The sequence below is a fragment of the Diaporthe citri genome (assembly GCF_014595645.1).
Source record: "Diaporthe citri strain NFHF-8-4 chromosome Unknown scaffold_9, whole genome shotgun sequence".
Lineage (NCBI taxonomy): Eukaryota > Fungi > Ascomycota > Sordariomycetes > Diaporthales > Diaporthaceae > Diaporthe > Diaporthe citri.
Window position 1 is genome coordinate 3,018,151 of NW_025064854.1, and position 19,467 is coordinate 3,037,617.

The following is a 19,467-nucleotide window of genomic DNA, read 5'->3' on the forward strand; positions in this document are numbered from 1 at the left end:
ATTAATATAAATTAAAGGGATTTAAAATAATAAAAGTAAATAAATTAAAAAAGAATAATAAATAAATTAATATTAATTATATTATTATATAATAATTATAATACATTAATGTTTATTAATATAAATACTTAATTTAAAGAAATGTTAAATATATAATTATATTATTATAATTTAGCTAATATATTTAATATAATAAAAGTAAAATAATAATAATATTAAAAGGTTTTTTTATAAATAATACTATAAGCTAATTATTATCTTTAAGTAAATAATAATATATACTTTAACTTAATGTATTAACGAAACTTAATTTATTTTTATTATATTTAATAAATAATAATGCAAATTATATAAAGCAAACCTATAAAAGTAAATAATTGCAAATTAATTTATTTTAAAATGCATATAAAAAGTGTTATTATATAATAAGCAATATTAAAAAGCAATAAGGTTTTAAGTTTAATTTATATAAATAGCAAAAGTTTATAAATTTTAATATATAATTATAAATTTATTATAAAGTTATAAAGCATAGCTTAAGGACTTAAATTAATGATATAATTAATATAATTATATATCCATGGGCTGGTTAAGTAATTATATAAATATTATTATTATTAATGCGCCTCCTTTTTTATAAAAATATATTTACATTATTATAAAATTATTAATTTATTTAATAATAGGCATGTTAATTATTAAAAAGAACTTTTAAAATAACTTTTCTTATTTATAAAGAATTAATAAAATAAAGCTAAAATACCTTATAGCCATTTCCTTTTTATTTAATGTATATTATTTAAGCTTATAAAGCTTATATATTTTCTTAGTAAAATATAAGTATAATTATATAGCTATAAAAGCTATTATATTATATATTATTTAATTAATATTAATAACATTGCTATTAATATAAGAGTTGCTTATAGCTTTTTAAATTGCATTTATTACTTTATTATTAATGTTATTAGCTATTAAATTAACCTTATTATTAATTAATATATAGTACTTTACTATGCTATGGATTTTAATATAATTAACTAAGCTAGCTATATAATAATATATAATATTTTAATTAATAATAATTAAAAACTTATTATACTTAATTTTTTAAATATAAGTAATATTAACTTAATTAATTTTATTTTTATTAATATAATAAATCTTAATTATGTTAAAGTTATAATTTATATATAGTAAATTATATAAAATAAAGCTAATTAAAATATAATTAATTTTATTATTTAAGTTAAAAGATTATAAAATATTAATAACTTTATATAACTTAATAAAAAGAATATATAAGATTAAGATTATTATAATATACTTATTATAAATAAAGATAATAATAATATGTTATTCTTTAATATTAAGCATATTATTATATTAAATAAAATAATTATTAATTAAGTTAATAATAATAAAGTAATATAAGTTAAACTTAAGGTTAGTAATTTTATTAAACTTATTTATAAATATAATAATATTTATATAAAAATTCTTTATTTTTAAAAAAGTAATAATAATAATTAAATTAACCTTTTTAAATTAAGTAACATTAACCTTTTTCTTTATAAGTAAAATAAATAAATTATTATAATTAAACTTAAAGGTAGTTAAGTATATAAGCTTAGCATTTTTCTTATTATTATTAAGAAGGCTAATAATTAGTTTATGCTTATAATTAAAAGTAGCTAAGTTAAGGTTAAGGTTAAGGTAATAAAAAATATTAATAAAAAACTAAGGCTTTTAAGCTTTATTAAAGATTTAATTAACCTTAATAATTAAAGTTAAAATAACAGCCTTATTTATTTTAATGCTTATAATTTACTTAGCTAAGTATATACCTAGGTTTTTTATTATATAAATAAGGGTAATAGCAATGAAAATTATAATAATAACTTTTTTAATAATAATTAAAACCTTTTTATTTTAATAAATAAATTAATTATATAAATTGCAAGCTTAATTCTTAAAAGGTATATTAAATTAATAATTTCTTAAAATACCTTAATATTAATTATTAAAAAAAGGCTATATAAGTATAAGCTTAATGAGTTTATATATTAATTAAAGGTAAGGAAGTTAATTATATGCTTTTACTTATCTTTCTTTATTAATTTTAAATCCTTTAATATTAATTTATCTTTTTATATAGCATTATAAAGATTTTAATTATAATAAAATAGGTAATTATAATTAATTTAATATAAAATAAAATATTAATTAATTATAAACTTAGCTTGCATTTTAATAATAAAATGCTTAATAAAAAGGTTAAGTAAAAAGTTATAAGGAATAAAAATATTATATTTAATATTATAATTAAAAAAGCTATTATATCTTTTTTTATAAAGAGTTTATTAAAAAGTATTATAATTACCTTAATAATAAGTAAGTAAATTATTATAACGGTTTATAATAATATATATATAAAGAAATATATATATTTCTTTATTATATAAGTATGTAACTTAATAATAGCTTGTTATTAATAACTTATTAACTTTATATAGCTTAATTATAAGGTAATAATACTTTAATATATAATTTTATTATAAATATATTATATTAAGGTCTTAATTTATTAAGTATAAAATTATATAAAAGTTTAATATAATAAGATTATTAATCTTAATAAGTTTATAATTATAATAATATTAAATTATTAAAAATAATAAATATTATTATATAATAAAATTAATAATAGCTTTTAAAATAATACATAAATAATTTATAAATAAGATAATTATTTAGGTTTAATAATAAATAATATTAAGAAAAGTTAAGGAAATATATTATATATTTATAAATAAATAAAGTAAATTAATAAAAGGGGTAATTAAGTATATTAATTTATTATAAATTTATAATAAATTATTTATATTTAAGCAGTAATTCTTTAAGTAATTTATATATTATATTAATATAATAAAGTTATAATAGCTAAGCTAATATTAATTTTCTTATTTAATAATCTTTCTTACTTTATAAGTTAATTTAGCTTAATATTTAATAATATTATAGTATTTAAGTTGCCCTTAGCTTTTTTATTTAATAGCCTTTCTTACCTTATTAATAAGTTTAACTAAAAAATATTTCTTAATTTAAGGAATAAAGGGTTTGCTGTAATATTACGTTTAGCTTATTAATAAAGGGCTTTTATTTTAGCCTTTTATATTTTAAAGTTATTAATTAGCTTTTTAATTTATAAATAATTAGCTAATATTTATATATTATAATTATTTAAGTAACTTATTTACTTAATAAAGTATTTAATAATTATTAAGCCTTAACTTACTTTATAGTTTTATTTTAAATAATTCTTTTTATTTTATAATATTTAAAAGCTTTAAGGCCTTTAACTTTATTTTTAATAATATTTATTATATTTATTAATAAAGAATTATACTTATATAAATTAAAGCTTAATAGCTAAGCTAAGGATAGTTAAGTAATTATAATTATTATATATATATTTAAATATAGTAAAATTATTAATTAATAAGCTAGCTTACTTATTTTCTTTTAAATCTTAAATAAGCTTATTTATTATTAAAGAAATTTATATAATAGCTTTTTAAGTAAGTTATATTCTTTCCTTAAAGATATATATATTTAATTCCTTAATTAAAATTATATTTAATAATATTTCTTATTATATTATTACTTAATAATTATTTAAGCTTTAATAATTGTAAATTAAGCCTTTTTTTAATAAAGTTTATAAAGTTAGGTAGGCTTTTAATTTGCTAATAATGATAATATAAAGGGGTTAAAGCTATATAATATTTAATTAATAAAATACTTTATTAATTTATTATAAGCATTATTAAGATTAAATTATAATATTAATATTAAATTTATTTATTTATAATTTAAGTAAATAATAATTATTATTTATATAGCTAATTTAATTATTTAATTCTTAACTTTAAATTAGCTATTAGTTTATAAATGCTATAAAATAAAAAAAAAAAGTTTTAAATTTAAGTTTTTTTAAAGTTTTTGTTAAAACTTAAAGAGAAACTTATAATTTTAATTAAAGATAATATATTTTAAGATTCCTTAATTATTAAGGTAAAAAGTTTTTAATAAAACTTTTACTTAATTCTTTATTATATATATAATATTTTTTAAGATAATAAGCGTAACTTTAATATATTTATTAATAATAAATAAAAAAAAAATAAAGAAAAAAGCTTGAAATATTTCTTATAATATATATATTATTAATATATTTAAAAGATTAATAATAAAGTTTATTATAATAATATAAAATAAAATTAAAGGTAAAAATATAAGTTACATTTTACTTAATAATTTTTAGTTATTATTTTAATTTATAATATATATAAGGTAAATATTTATATATTTATATACCTTATATTAATAATTTTTAATAATAAATAAGTTTTTTAATTCTTAATAAACTCTTTCTTTATTAAAGTAATGCTTAAAGTTATAAATATTAGCTATAATAAAGTTAGTTACTTTTAAGAAAATATATAGCTAATATTTTTTATAATACTCTTTAAAGTAAAAAAAACTATTTATATTTAATTTAAATAATAAGTTAATATAAATATTTAATTATTAAAACTAACTTTAAATTTTAAATTATTTTTTATTATTAAAATAAGCTTAAAGTATATTATTTTTAAATTTTAAGTTAAGCTAGGTTTTAAATAAAGTATAAATAATTAAATTAAGAAGTTTATTTAAAACTTTTTTATTATTAATAATTAGCTAATATATTAATAGTTATAATAATATATTAATAATAATATTAATTATTTTTAATATATAATGCATTGCAAGCTAATATTAATTAAGATATTTTAAAGTTTAAGTAAGCTTAAGATTTATCTTTATTTTATTTATTATTTTTATAAAGATATAATTAATAATATTAATAATTATAATATAATTAATTAAAATATAAATTAATTATAAGCAATTAAACTTAATTATTATTTAAAGCTTTTAAATTAATTATATAAAGTATACTACTTTTAGCTTAATTAATTAATATTTCTTTTTAATTATATTAATAATTTTATTTAAATATATTATTAATTATACTTATATCTTTAATATTAATAAATATTTATCTTACTTTTATTTATTAATAAATTAAAAGTAAATACTTAAAAAACTTACTTTTTTTAAGGCATTTAGCTAAATAAATAATAGCTTAATAAAATTATAATAAAAGAAAGTATTTAAGCTAATTAAAGCATCTTAAAGATTATAAAAAATATAAAGTTTTTTTATAATAAGATTAAAGTTAGCTTTTTATATATATTTCTTTTTAAAATTATTTTTAAATAGCTTGCCCTTAGCTCTTATAATAATTAATATTTAAGATTTTTTATATTATAATATGTTAATCCTTTAATTAAAGCATAAAATTAAGTATTAAAGATATTTTATAAGCTTAATAAACTTTTTTAATTATTATAAAGTAAAAGAAAATTATAGCTTTATAATAATTTAAATTTAATTAGCAATATTATATATTTTTAGCTTATTAATATAAAAATTAAGCAATTTTATAAATAAGTATTTTAAAAAGGATTTCTTAAAAAAAGCATTAAATTCTTAATTTTAAATAAATTAAAGATTACTTATAAATATTATAAGTATTTTATAGCTAAGTTAAAAAATATAATAATATTATTTATAAAGGTAATAATAAAAGAGTTATAAGGCTATAAGGTATAATTTATATATTTTTAAATATAAGCCGGGGAGTTATAAAAACTTATTATTATTACCTTAAATTATTTTTATTTATAATAACTTATAATAATAAATTTATTTTAATAAAATTTATAAATTATAAATTAATAAAAAAAAGTATTAATATTTATTATAAATAAATAGCTTTTATTTTATATTTTTTATATAACTTTAAATTAAAAAGTTAAGGAATAAATATTAAGAATAATAACTTTATTTAATATTTATAAGTTTATTATTATTTAATCTTTATATTAATTATAAATTATTTATTAAATAATAAAAATAGGTAATTTAAAGAAAATAGCTAAGGTTATTTATTTAGCTTTTTCTTTTTAATAAAAGCTATTTATAAGCTTATTTATTACCTTTTAATTTTTTTTACTTAAATAATATAAGTATATATTAATCTTTTAATTTTATTAGCTATTTATTAAAGGTATTTTTATTTATTAATTTTTAAGGATTAAGATAAGGTTATTATTTTTAAAAGTTTATTAATATTTATAAATTAGCTCTTTAGCTTTATAAATAAAGGATTTAAAAGATTAATAAATATAAATATTATTTAATAACTTAACCTTAAGTAAATCTTTAAATTTAAATATCTTTAGCTTATTATTTATATACAGCTATTTTTAAAACTTTAAAAAATTCTTTTATAATAGTTTTTTAAGGGAATTATTTAATAAGGATATTGCTTAAGCCTTTTAACTTTATATAAATTTATTATTTAAACTTTAATTTAAGTTATTAAGAAAATTAATAAGATTAAAAAAGGCTAAGTATTAAAAAAAGGATTTATTTTAAGTAATTAACGCTATATATTATTGGCAGGTGCAGGGAATTACGTAAGAAATGGTATTGCATTAAATTCCGGCTAGCTATAAAAAGCTAGCTTTTACGCTTATTTTAAATATTCTTTTAAGAAATTAATTCTTTTCTTTTTTTATATATTTAATGTTTTAATTAAGCTTTTCTTATTTTTAAGAATTTTTAAAATATTTATCTTTTTTTTTTCTTTAATTCCCTTTTATTTCTATCTTTTTTTTTATTATATTAAAGCTTCTTCTTAAGTTATTCTTAAGAAAGTTTAGCAAAACCTATTTCTTATTATTTAAGTAGCTTATTTTTATTAATAATTTAGCTTAAGTATAATTTTAATTTTATATATCTTTAATTAATAATAAAAAGAATAAAAAGTTAATTATAAATTAATTATTTATTAATTTTATATTTTTTCTTATTTTTATATTAAATATTATTAAATTATTTTATATATTAGCTTAAAGTTTTAATTAAAGCTTATATTTTTTAATTTATTATAAAAAAGAATTAAATATAATTAAACTTATAATAATATTATAAATATCTTAAAATTATTTTTTAATTTTAAGATACTTTTTATATTTTTAATATTTAAATAAAATATTATTTTAATTTTATATTAATATATTATTAAGCTTTAAATTTATTTTAAGTTTTTTATTAAAGATTATATTTAAAATATAATAATAATATAAATTTAAAATTAAAATAATAAATTTAAATTTTATAAATATTACTTAATATTAATTAAAAATGCTTTAAACTTTTAATTAATATTTATTATTATTATTATAACTTTAAATTTAAAATAAAGGAAGTTATAATATAAAATTAAGATATTTATTTTATTTATTTATAAGTTTAATAAATAATATTATATTATATATTTTTATATTAATTAAATTATATAAAAACCTTAAACTTAAAGTATAACTTTATTTAAGCTTTAATTAAACTTAAATTTAATTTATTAAGAATTTAATATAATATTAATAAATAAAGCATTAAATATAAATTTAAAGAGCTTTTTTTATTATAATTTTATAATTTTTATTTTTTAATAAAATATTTTTTTATTAAATTTATTTTATTTATTATATTTATTAATATCTTTATTTTTTAAACTTTAATTTAAATATTTTATAATAATATTAAAAATAAATTCCTTAAAAATAATTACTTTAATTAAAGATATTATTACTTTTAAATTTCTTTATTTTATTATTATTTTAATAAGAATTATTATATATATATTATATTTTTAAGCTTAAAGTTTTTTTTAAATTTACTTTTATTTTAAAAATACCTTAAAAACCTTAAAAATTATTATTTTTTTTTTATTTAAAGCTAAGAAAGGAATTTTAAAAAATCTATTAAAGAAAAAGGAAAATTTAATTTTATTTATTATTAATTAAAATATTAACTTTACTTTAATTAAACCTTATAATTTATTATTAATAATAAGTTATAAACTTAAATTAATATTTTAAAAGTTTTATTTTTTATTAATATAATAATTTTATTATAAATAGCTTTATTTATAATTTATAATTTAAATACTTTAAAGTTTAATAAACTTAATATTATTAAGGTTTTAAATAATTTTAAAATTATTATTTATTAATTTTTTTACTTAAATAATTAAATTTTAAAATTATTTAAATAATATTATATTATTTTAAACTTAATAAAAATAATTAAAAATATTATTATTAAATAATTTATTTAAAAAAATTAAAAAAAAAAGCCTTTTATTTTTTATAAATTTAATAATTAAACTTATTATATAAACTTAATTATAATTATTAAAGATATTATTTATAATAACTTTTATAATAATTTAAAAATATAAAAAAGAAAGATTATAAAATATAATTAAAAACTTAATAATATAAATAATATTTTTTTTATTATAATTTAACCTTTTATAAAGCGCTTTTATTATATTTAAAAAAGTAATTAATAAAGAAAGAAATTACTTATAAATTAATAAAAAATATTCTTTAATTAAACTTTAAATATACTTTATTAAAAGTTATTAATTAAAAATTTAAGTATTTTAAGTAAAATAAGTATTTATTTATATAAAATAATTTTAATTAAAATTTATTTAATTTAAAAAGATTAAATTTCCTTTAAAAAAATTAAAATAATTTAATTTTTTAAATTATTTTTAAAATAAAAACTTATAAGCTTAATAATTTTTATTTAAATTTAATTATATTAATATTATTAAAAAATATAATTAAGATTTATAAAATATAAATAAATTTATTAAAAAGTTTATAAAGTTAAAACTTAACTTAATTAAGTTTAAAGATAAATTTAAGTTATTTTAATAAAATATTAAAGCTTTTTTTTATAATAAATAATAAAATAATCTTAAAATAATTAAGTTAAAAATTATAAATTTTATTTAATAACTTTTAATAAAACTTAATTAAAATAATTTTAATAATAATAAAATATAAGTTATAATTTTAATGCTTTTTTTTAAAAAAAATAAATTATTTAAAGTTTGCTATAATTATATTTTTTAAGATTATAATATATATTAATATAATAAGCTTAAGCAACTTTCTTTAAATAGCTTATTAATAATTTTTAAGCTAAAGAAATTATTAATATTTCTTAGCTTATTTAAAAATACTTAAGCTAGCTTTTTAAAATATTTAAATCTTATTTATATTTAATTATATTATAATTAAAATAACTATAATTTAAAAAAATATATTTATAATTAATTAAAGTTTTTATTTAAGAAAAAAAGATTTAATTTATTTTATATAATTAAATATTATAAGCTTATTAAGGTAAATCTTTTATTTAAAAAAAAAGCTTTATTAAAAGCTTTAAAAGTAATTTAAAAGCTTAATAATTAAAAGAAAATTAATTTAATTTTAATATTTATAAATTTTATAAATTATATAATTTATATTAAAAAAAAGCTTATAATTATAAATAATAATAAAGCTTTTTAAATAAATATTATTATAATTAAAAGAAAATATATAATTAAAAATATTAAAAATTAAAATAAAGTTATAAAAATTATAAAGGCTAATTATATTTAATTTAAAGATTTTAAAAAAATAAAAGATAATTAATTTTAAATTATTAATAATAAGTTATAATTAAAAAATAAAAAAAAATAAAAAAAAAAAGAATTTATTTATTAATTAAGATTAAACTTAAAAAGAAAATACTAAGTTTCTTATAATAAAAGCAAGCTTAATAAGTATAATAAACTTAAAATTAAAAAAATATATTTAATAACTTTTATTACTTAAAAAAAAAGCAGCTTAAATAATTTTAATTATAATTATTAAAATAAATATTATAAATATTTTAATACTTAATAATATTAATTTAATTTTAATTAAATATTTATTAATAATATAATTTAAAATATATATTTTATTAAAGGTATTTTTTAAATTAATATATTTTAAAAATTATATTAAAAACTTATTTTTTAAAGTTAATATAATTATTTTTTTAAAAAATAATATTAAAGTTAATATTTTAATTAATTTATTATAAATTATTTAATATTAAGTTAACTTTATTATTATATTTATTATAAATATAATTAATTAAAGATATTTTAATTTAGCTTATTTAATAATTTATATAAAAGTAAATAATTACTTTTTATAACTTATTTTCTTAAATATTAAAGTTAAAATAAATTTCTTACCTTTATTATATTATAAATATAATAAACTTTTATATATTTTACTTAATAATATAAACTTAATAATATATAATAAAGATTTTTTATTTTTAATTAAAGTTATAAAAAAATAAATTTATATTAATTTAAATAAAATTAAAGTTATATTTTTTATTATTAATAATAAGGCTCTTAATATTTTATATTATATTTTTTTAAAAATACCTTTTTTCTTAAATATAAACTTAATATTTAAATAATTAAAAAAATATCTTTATATTTATTTTACCCTTAATAATATTAAAATAATATATAATTTAAAATAAAAGAATTAAAAGCTTTTTAAAATAGCTTTTTTTAAGAAAGCTTAAGTTTCTTAAAAATACTTATTAACTTTTAAAAGCATTTTTTTATTTTTTTTAAGCCTTAATTAAAGCTTAATATTAATTAATATATTAATAATATTAATTTATTTTAATATTAAAATAAAAGAAAATAAAAAGGTTTTAAATATTTTTTTAAATAAAAATATAAAAAGTTTAATTTTTATATTTATAAAAAACTTTTAAATTAAAGTTTAAAAGATTTATTAAGCTAAAGAAAAACGTTAATAAATATTAATTTATATTTATAATACTTATTTATAAAAAAAAACTATATATATTAAAAAATAAGTTAATAAGATTCCTTTTATTTTAATAATTATTAAATTAATTAATAAAACCTTTTAACTTTTAATTAAAACTCTTTATAAGTAAGTAAATATTAAAGTTTATTTTATAAATAACTATTCTTTTAATAATATTATTTTTAAAGGCATAATTAATTAAAAACTTACTTATAAAAAAGGAATAAAATTAGCTATAAATAAAAATTATAAAAATAAATATAATGCTTAAATTTAATTAAAATTCTCTTTAATTAATAAGGAATTAAGATTAACGCTTAATTAATTAAATATTCTTTTATAAAAAAATTATAATTCCTTTTTAAAATAAAAAAAAGAAATATTTACTTATTTACTTTTTAATTAAGAGAAATCTTTAATATAAAATTAATCTTATATTATTTAAATTAATATTAATATAATGTCATTATAATTTATTTAAATAATTCTTTATAAAGTATATTAAGTAAAGATAATTTAACTTTTAAGAAAAATAGTTATTAAAATGCTTAAAAATTAATAAGTTAATAAAATTATTAAGAAATTTTATATTATTTATAAGAATTAATAATTTTTTATAAAAAAGAAAAACTTTAATTATTAACTTATTAATAATATTTTAAAAGCTAATAAAGTTATAATTAAAAACGCCTTTATTTTACTATTAATAAATAAGTTTATTAAGAAGTTTATAATATATAAAATATTATTTCTTTTTAACTTCTTTTTAAAATATAATTAAATTAAGCTAAATAAGAAAAATTAAAATATTATAACCTTTTTTACTTTAATTAAATTATTTTAATAATATAACTTATTTATAAAAGTTATAAATTTTATTACTTAATTTATATAATATATAATTTAAATTTTTTATAACTTAATTCTTATAATATATAAACTCTTTCTTAATAATATTATAATTAAGGATTTAAAGATAAATTATAAAAATAAAGAAGTATTTACTTTATTAAGGATTTAAAAATATATAGCTAAGTATATTAAGAATTTTAATAATATTTTTTATAATTTTAAGTTAATTAAAAGAGTAATTAATGCTATTAAATTAAAATAATATAAATAATAAGCTAATATTATTAATTATACTTATAAAATACTTAATTAATTTTTATTAAATAAAAAGATTATTAAAATTAATAAGTAAAATACTTATAAGAATATAATTAAGTTTAAATTCTTTTTAAGTTTATTAAACTTTTATAAAGTATAAATACTTTTTTATAAAATTATTACTAAGCTATTATTTAATCTTTTAAAAAAAGGTATACCTTATTAATAAACTTTAAATTATTAAAAAGCTATAAATACTTTTAAAGTTATAATTACTTTAAAGCTATATTTAATTAATATTAATTATTTTAATAATAAAATTATTCTTATAATAAATGTAAATTTTAAAGAATAAAGTATATATTTTATATAAATTAAAAATAAATTATAATATTTAGTTTAATATAAAAATAATATTTAAATAAGGGTTAAAAAGCTATATAATATAATAAAATAAGAATATAAAGCTATTTTATATATAATTAAGTGCTTATACTTTTATATTTATAATATTTACTTTATTTTAAAAATAAATTTAAATATTTTAATTTAATAATTAAAGGGATTTACCTTAAATATATTAAGTATTTATATTATAAGGTAGTTAGCTATAATTAAGATATATAATTTCATTATTTATTATATTAAAAGTTTTAAAAATATTATTATAAATATACTTTTTAAAAGGCTATTAAGGCTATTAAATAAGGTAAACTATAAATTTAAAAAAAATATTAAGAATTAATATAATGCTGCCCTTAATTAATTATCTTAACCTTAATTATTTAATTAAAAATTATTATTATTTAATAATTATTTTTAATTAAAAAAATTAATTAAAATTACTTAATACCTTTATTATAAAACTTATTTTAAAAACTTAATATTATAATAGCAATTATTCTTTTATAAAAAAGCTTATTATTTCTTTATTTATAAAGGAACTTTTTAAAAATAACTTAAAAAGGATTTATTATAATAATAAGTTATTAATAATCTTAATTAAAAATAAAAAATTATTAAGAATTGCTATGCTTTTTTTAAGCATTATAAAAGGAACGCTATTTATTTTTAAATTTAAGCTATATATTATTAAAAAGGAATATATATTAATATTAAAAAGATTATTATTAATTATTCTTATTATAATAAGTAGGATATTTAAATTTATAATAATAAAATTATTTTAATTATATTAAATTAATTATTTATTAAGATTTATATTAATATTTAATATTTATTTTTTAATTAAAAATATAATAAGTTAATTAAAGGATAATATAATTTAATAAGATAAGTTAAAGTTATGCTTTTTAAGGTAATTAACTTAAAAAGCATTAAAAAGTTCTTTATTTAAAAATTCCTTTTTAAATAAGGGCTTTTAATAAAGGTAATAATAAATAAGGAATAAGAAAATATAAGTTAATTTACTTAATATTTCTTAATAATTAAAATTAAAAAAATTATAATCTTAGCATATAACTTTTATATTAATAATATTATTAAATATAAATATTTTATTATTATTATTATTATTAAGAAAATGCTTAATAAAGGGATTAAAGGCTAAGTATAAATCTTACCTTATGCTTTCTTTATTAATTAAACTTTACTTAGGAAATTTTATAAAAAGAATCCCTTTTATTTTTTTTATAGCTTTAAATTAATTATTTTAATTAAGATTATTATTTTTATATAGCGTGTTTAAACCTAAACTTTAAATATATTTACTTAAAATGCTTTTAATTCCTAACTTTAATTATTCTTTAATTTTTCATAAGATATAAAGGCGGTAATTAAATTAGTTTTTAATTATAAAAGGAAAGCTATGTAATAAAATATATATTATAATTTTTCTTAATTTATTCCTTTAAAAAAAGATAACTTAATTTTATTTATTAATAAGCAAAAAAAAGCTAATTATTCCTTATTTTAAAAATTAATTTATTATTAATTTAATCCTTTTATTATTTATAAAATTTATTATAATAATATTTATAAACTTTAAATACTTAATAATATTTATCTTTTAAATATATTTTTATTAAAATAATTAAAAAGATTTATTAATTATTTTAAAATTTAAAAACCTAAACTTTATTTATTTTAAAAAACTAACCTTATAAATATTATAAATAATAATAACCCCTTTTTAAATATTTTAATAAAATTTAATTTATTTAACCTTATTTTAAATAACCTTAATTTTAATTATTATTAAAATTAATTAAATATATTTTTATTTACTATTTAAGTATATTAATTATTTATAAACTTAAACTTATTAAATTCTTTAAACTTTAATATTTAAAATATTAAACTTATAATATATTTATACATAAAGCAAAGAAACTTAAGAAATAAGTCTTTATAATTTATTAACATTTCTTTACTTTAATTAAATAACTCTTAATATTTTTAATATAATTAATTTAATAATACTTTTAAATCTTAGCTTAAGTATTTATTTAAGAAAAGGGGGGTTATTTTTTCTTATATATATATATATATATATTTATTATAATATAAAATTTCTTTTTTTATATATATTTATTTATTTAATTAAATTTAGCCTTAAGTTTAAATAAGAAATATTATATTTTTAAAAAATATATTGCAAAATTTATTATATACTTATTTATTATTTTCTTATTAAGATTAAAAACTTTCTTTTCCTTTTTAATAACCTAATTTACTTTTCTCTTTTTCCTTTTATCTTAATTACTATTTATATTTTATTAAAAGCTTATTTTTATAATTAATATAATAAGAATTTTATATTATAAGGTTATAATTATTAACCTTAAATAATATTAACTTCTTTATTTTAAATAATATTAAAATTAATTATTTCTTTAAGCTATATTATCTTATTAATAATAATTATAAAGTTAAGCATACCCTTAAATTCTACCTATTTAATTATTATAGCTTTTTATACCTTTTTTATATTATTATATTTATTAAAGGTATAATTAAATTCCTTAATATAATAAATATAATTAATATAAGTATTATTATAAAAACTATATAAAGAGCGATAATTAAAAAAGGGAATTATAATAAAGATATTTTTATTTATAATTAAAGAAAAGTTATAGCTTATATGCTTTAAACAATATTTATAAAGGGAAGCATTTTAATAATTATAAAAAGCTATAAATAAAGCTACTTAATAATAATAATTAAAGTAATTATATATTATTATTATATACTTTTTATAAAAAGCTTTATTATTTTTTTTAATAATAATAATATTTATATAGCTTTTAATTAAATTTTTAATATTATTTAAAAATTACTTTTTTTATAGCTTATTAAGAAATTTATTAAATAATTCCTTAATTACCTTTTTAAAGGTAAGATTAATAAATTATTAAATAAGGTATTAATTTTATTTAATATTAATAATTTTATATATATAAATACTTTTTATAAAAGCATTATAAAAAATAGTTTTAATAAATTAATCTTTATTAAGGATGCCTTTTAACTTAAAGGAAATATAAATATTCTTAATTAAAATTTACTTAGCTTATAAATTATAATAAATAGCTTAAAAAGGGAAAGGGAAATCCTTTTATATTAAACTTTTTAACTTTAATTAAGAAAAGTTTAATAATAAAGATATTATTATAAAAAGATATTTAAAGATAAAAAGATTATAATATTTTATTTTAATTTTAACTTAACTTAAAAGCTAATTAAAGTTAAAAAAATATTAAAAAAAGGAAAAAGAAAAAAGAAAACTTAAAAAAGGAAAGGAAATTTATATATATAAAGTTATTATAATAAGAAAAGGTAAGCAATGCTAATAATAAGCTACCTTATTATTAAAAGAAGTAATTTATTACTTTGCTTTTAATTAAGATTAATTTATTACTTAAAAGGAGTTATTTACTTTTAATTCCTTACTTATAAAGAAGTTATTTATCTTTTTATTATAAAGAAATTTTAGCTAAATAGCTTATTTTAATTTATATTTAATAAATTTATAAATTAAAAAAAAAGTATTTTATAATTAGCTATTATTTAAAAAGAATAAGAAATTATATACCTTTTTTACTTTAATTATTAATAAAATAATAAATTAATAACTTTTAATAATAACTTATAAGCCTTTTTATTATTTCTTTCTTTTAATTAATATAATTATTTAATTTAAGGAAAGTAAGTTATTAGCTTTTATTACTTTAATTTGCATATGCTACTATACTTATTTATTTATAACTAAGCCCTTTTCCTTTCTTTTTTTTTTTTTTTTTTTTCTTATCTTTATATTATTATTAATTAAAAGTTAAAGATTAGTTATTACTTAGCTATCTTAATAATAATGCGCTTTTAATATATTAATCTTTTTCCTTACTTAATTCTTATTTAAAGATAAGTAATAATTATTTATAAAAGCTACCTTAAGCTATAATTAAATATTAATTATATTTCTTTTTTATTTTTAACCTTCTTTATTTTAATTACTTATATAGCAATTTCTAAGGATATAAGGCTCTTTTTATTATTATACCTTCTCTCTTTATTACTTAATTTTTATTATTTACTTTTTACTTTATTACTTATTTTCTTTACTTCCTTTTTTTATAATTAAAAGCTAAAATATCTTTTAGCTAAAAAAATAAGGTAAAAAAGTAGTTTTAATCACTCTTATATTATAAAATACTTTAAAACCTTAATGCCTTAATTTTAATAATTAAGCTTATTAATTTAAAAAAAAATAATTTAATATTAATAATTTTAAAACTTTCTTATTTTAATAACTTTAAAAATTTACTTAGCAAAGCATTGCAATTCTTAAATATTATAAATATTTAAAATTAATAAAACTTTACTTAAAAAGTAAATATTAATTTCTTTAAAGATTTCTTTAAAATAAAAATTATTATAAATAAGGTTTATTTAAATAATATTTAATAATTTTAAACCCTTAATTAATTATTATTTTTTAATATAAAATAAATAATATTTAATAATAAGCTTATAAAGATAATATAAAAATATTTTTTAAATATTAATCTTTATCTTAAGCTAAAAAAATTAATTAAATTAATAAATTTAATAAAATAATATTAAACCTTTCTTACCCTTAATTTCTTTAATATAAAAAAAATGCTTTATAAATATAAAAAATTAAAAACTTAATATATTATAGCCCTTATAACTTAGCAATTTCTTAATTTTTAAGATATTATATTTTTACTTAAAAAACCTTTATATTATAATTATACCTTATTTAAGAAATATTAATAGTATAAATTAATAAAAAATTATAAATTTATTATTATATTTATTTATATACTTAATTATTAAATAATAATAATTTTTAATAAAATAAAAAATTATTACTTATTATAAAATAATTTTATATTAAAAAATAAGAAAAGTAAAATAAATAAGGATATTAAAATGCTTATTTATAAATATTTAATAATTACCTTAAAAAATAAAATATAAGATTTTAATAAAGAGTTTATATTAAAATTAAAATAAATTAATAAAGTATTTTATAAATAGCATATTATTAAGTTTATTAAAAACTATTTTAAGAAAAATTAAGGAAAAAATAATTAAAAGATATAAAATTAAGCTAAGGCTTTTTTAATTAAAATTATATATTATAAAATGCTTAAAGCTATTGCTAGCATTACTATTTAAATGTTTATTATTTAATTAAAGCTTAATAAGATTAATAAAGCTATTTAAATATTTATATTAATTTTCTTTATTAAAATTAATAATATAAAAATAATTAAAGTAAGAAGTAAGCTTTTATTATAAAGAGATATTATTTAATAATAATTATTTAAATTATAATATATTAAAATTGCTATTAATTATAAAAAAAGTATAAAAGAAATAATATCTTTAATGTAAATTAATTTAATAACTTAATTTTAAATATTTAATATATAGCAAGATATAAACTTTTAAATAACTTAAAACTAACTAAGTATAATTTTAATTAAATAAACCTTTAACCTAAGCATTATGTTATAAGATATTTTAAAGCTAATAAAGAATGCTTACCTTAATATATATAAGGATTTTTCCTATTTACCTATTTTAATAATAAATATAAATAGAATTTAAAGTATGCTAGCTAACTTAAAATAATTAAAATAGCAATAAAGTTTATTTAAAAATAATTTAAAAGGCTTATAAGTAAGCTAGCTAAGTAATTAAATATAAAATATAAATATTAAAAGTAAAAGCTTTATAAAAAGTAAAAATAAAAGTTAATAAAGCTAATATGCTATACTTAATATAATAATTAAAAAAAAATAAATTTACTTTTTATTTTATAAAAGTATTTAAATTTTTAATAATTATATTAATATTAGCTATTAAAGCAAACTTTAATAGCTAAAAGAATATAATTAATAAATATATTGCTAAGCAAATCTTAAGAATATTTAAAGTTTTTATAAAAAAATAAAAGTTATAATAAAATAAGTAAGTAAGGAATTAAAGATAATAATAATAATTAAGATTATAGCAAGATAAATTTTAAAATTTATAAACTTAATTAAAGATAGCAAAGTTTTATTTTAATAATTTTTATAATATTTATTATAAAGTACTTAAAAAGAGGTATATTAATAGGTATAAAGAATTATATAAGAAATAATATTATATTAAATTTTAACTAGCTATAAAAAGCTAGCTTTTATGCTTATTTTAAATATTTTTTTAAAAAATTAACTTTTTTTTTTATATATTTAATGCTTTAATTAAGCTTTTTTTATTTTTAAGAATTTTTAAAATATTTATCTTTTTCCTTTTTTTAATTCCCTTTTATTCCTATCTTCCCTTTTTATTATATTAAAGCTCTTCCTTAAGTTATTTTTAAGAGGGTTTAGCAAAACCTGTCCCTTATTGTTTGGGTAGCTTGTTTTCAATATATAAAAAACAAACCTTTTTCTTTATCCTTTAAATATAAACCTTATTTAAATATATTTTATAAATAACTTAAGGCTAGCTTATAATATATATTTAAAGTTTTTTTATATTATAAACTTATTATATTATTATATAAAACTTAATTTAATAAAATTTAAAAAAAATAATAATAATTTATTAAGCTTTTCTTTATTTTAAGGAATTTTTATCTTAAATATATTTAATAATTTAATTAATAAAAATAAAGATTAAGTTTATAATAAATAAGGAAATAATTAATATTAAAAAAGTTTAATTCTTTTATATATTTAATTAATTAAAAACTTTTTATAATTAATTTTTATTTTATATTAATTTTATAAAAATATTTAAAAATAATTAAAAAGCTTTTTAAAAAAGTTATATTTTATATTTAAAGATTTTTTTAAATAAAAATATATTAAGTTTAACTTAATTATATTATAATAATATTATAAAAAAGGAATAATAAAACTTTTTATTTAAATTAATTAATTAATTTATATAATAAAAACTTAAAATTAATTAAGTAAATATAAAATATTATTTA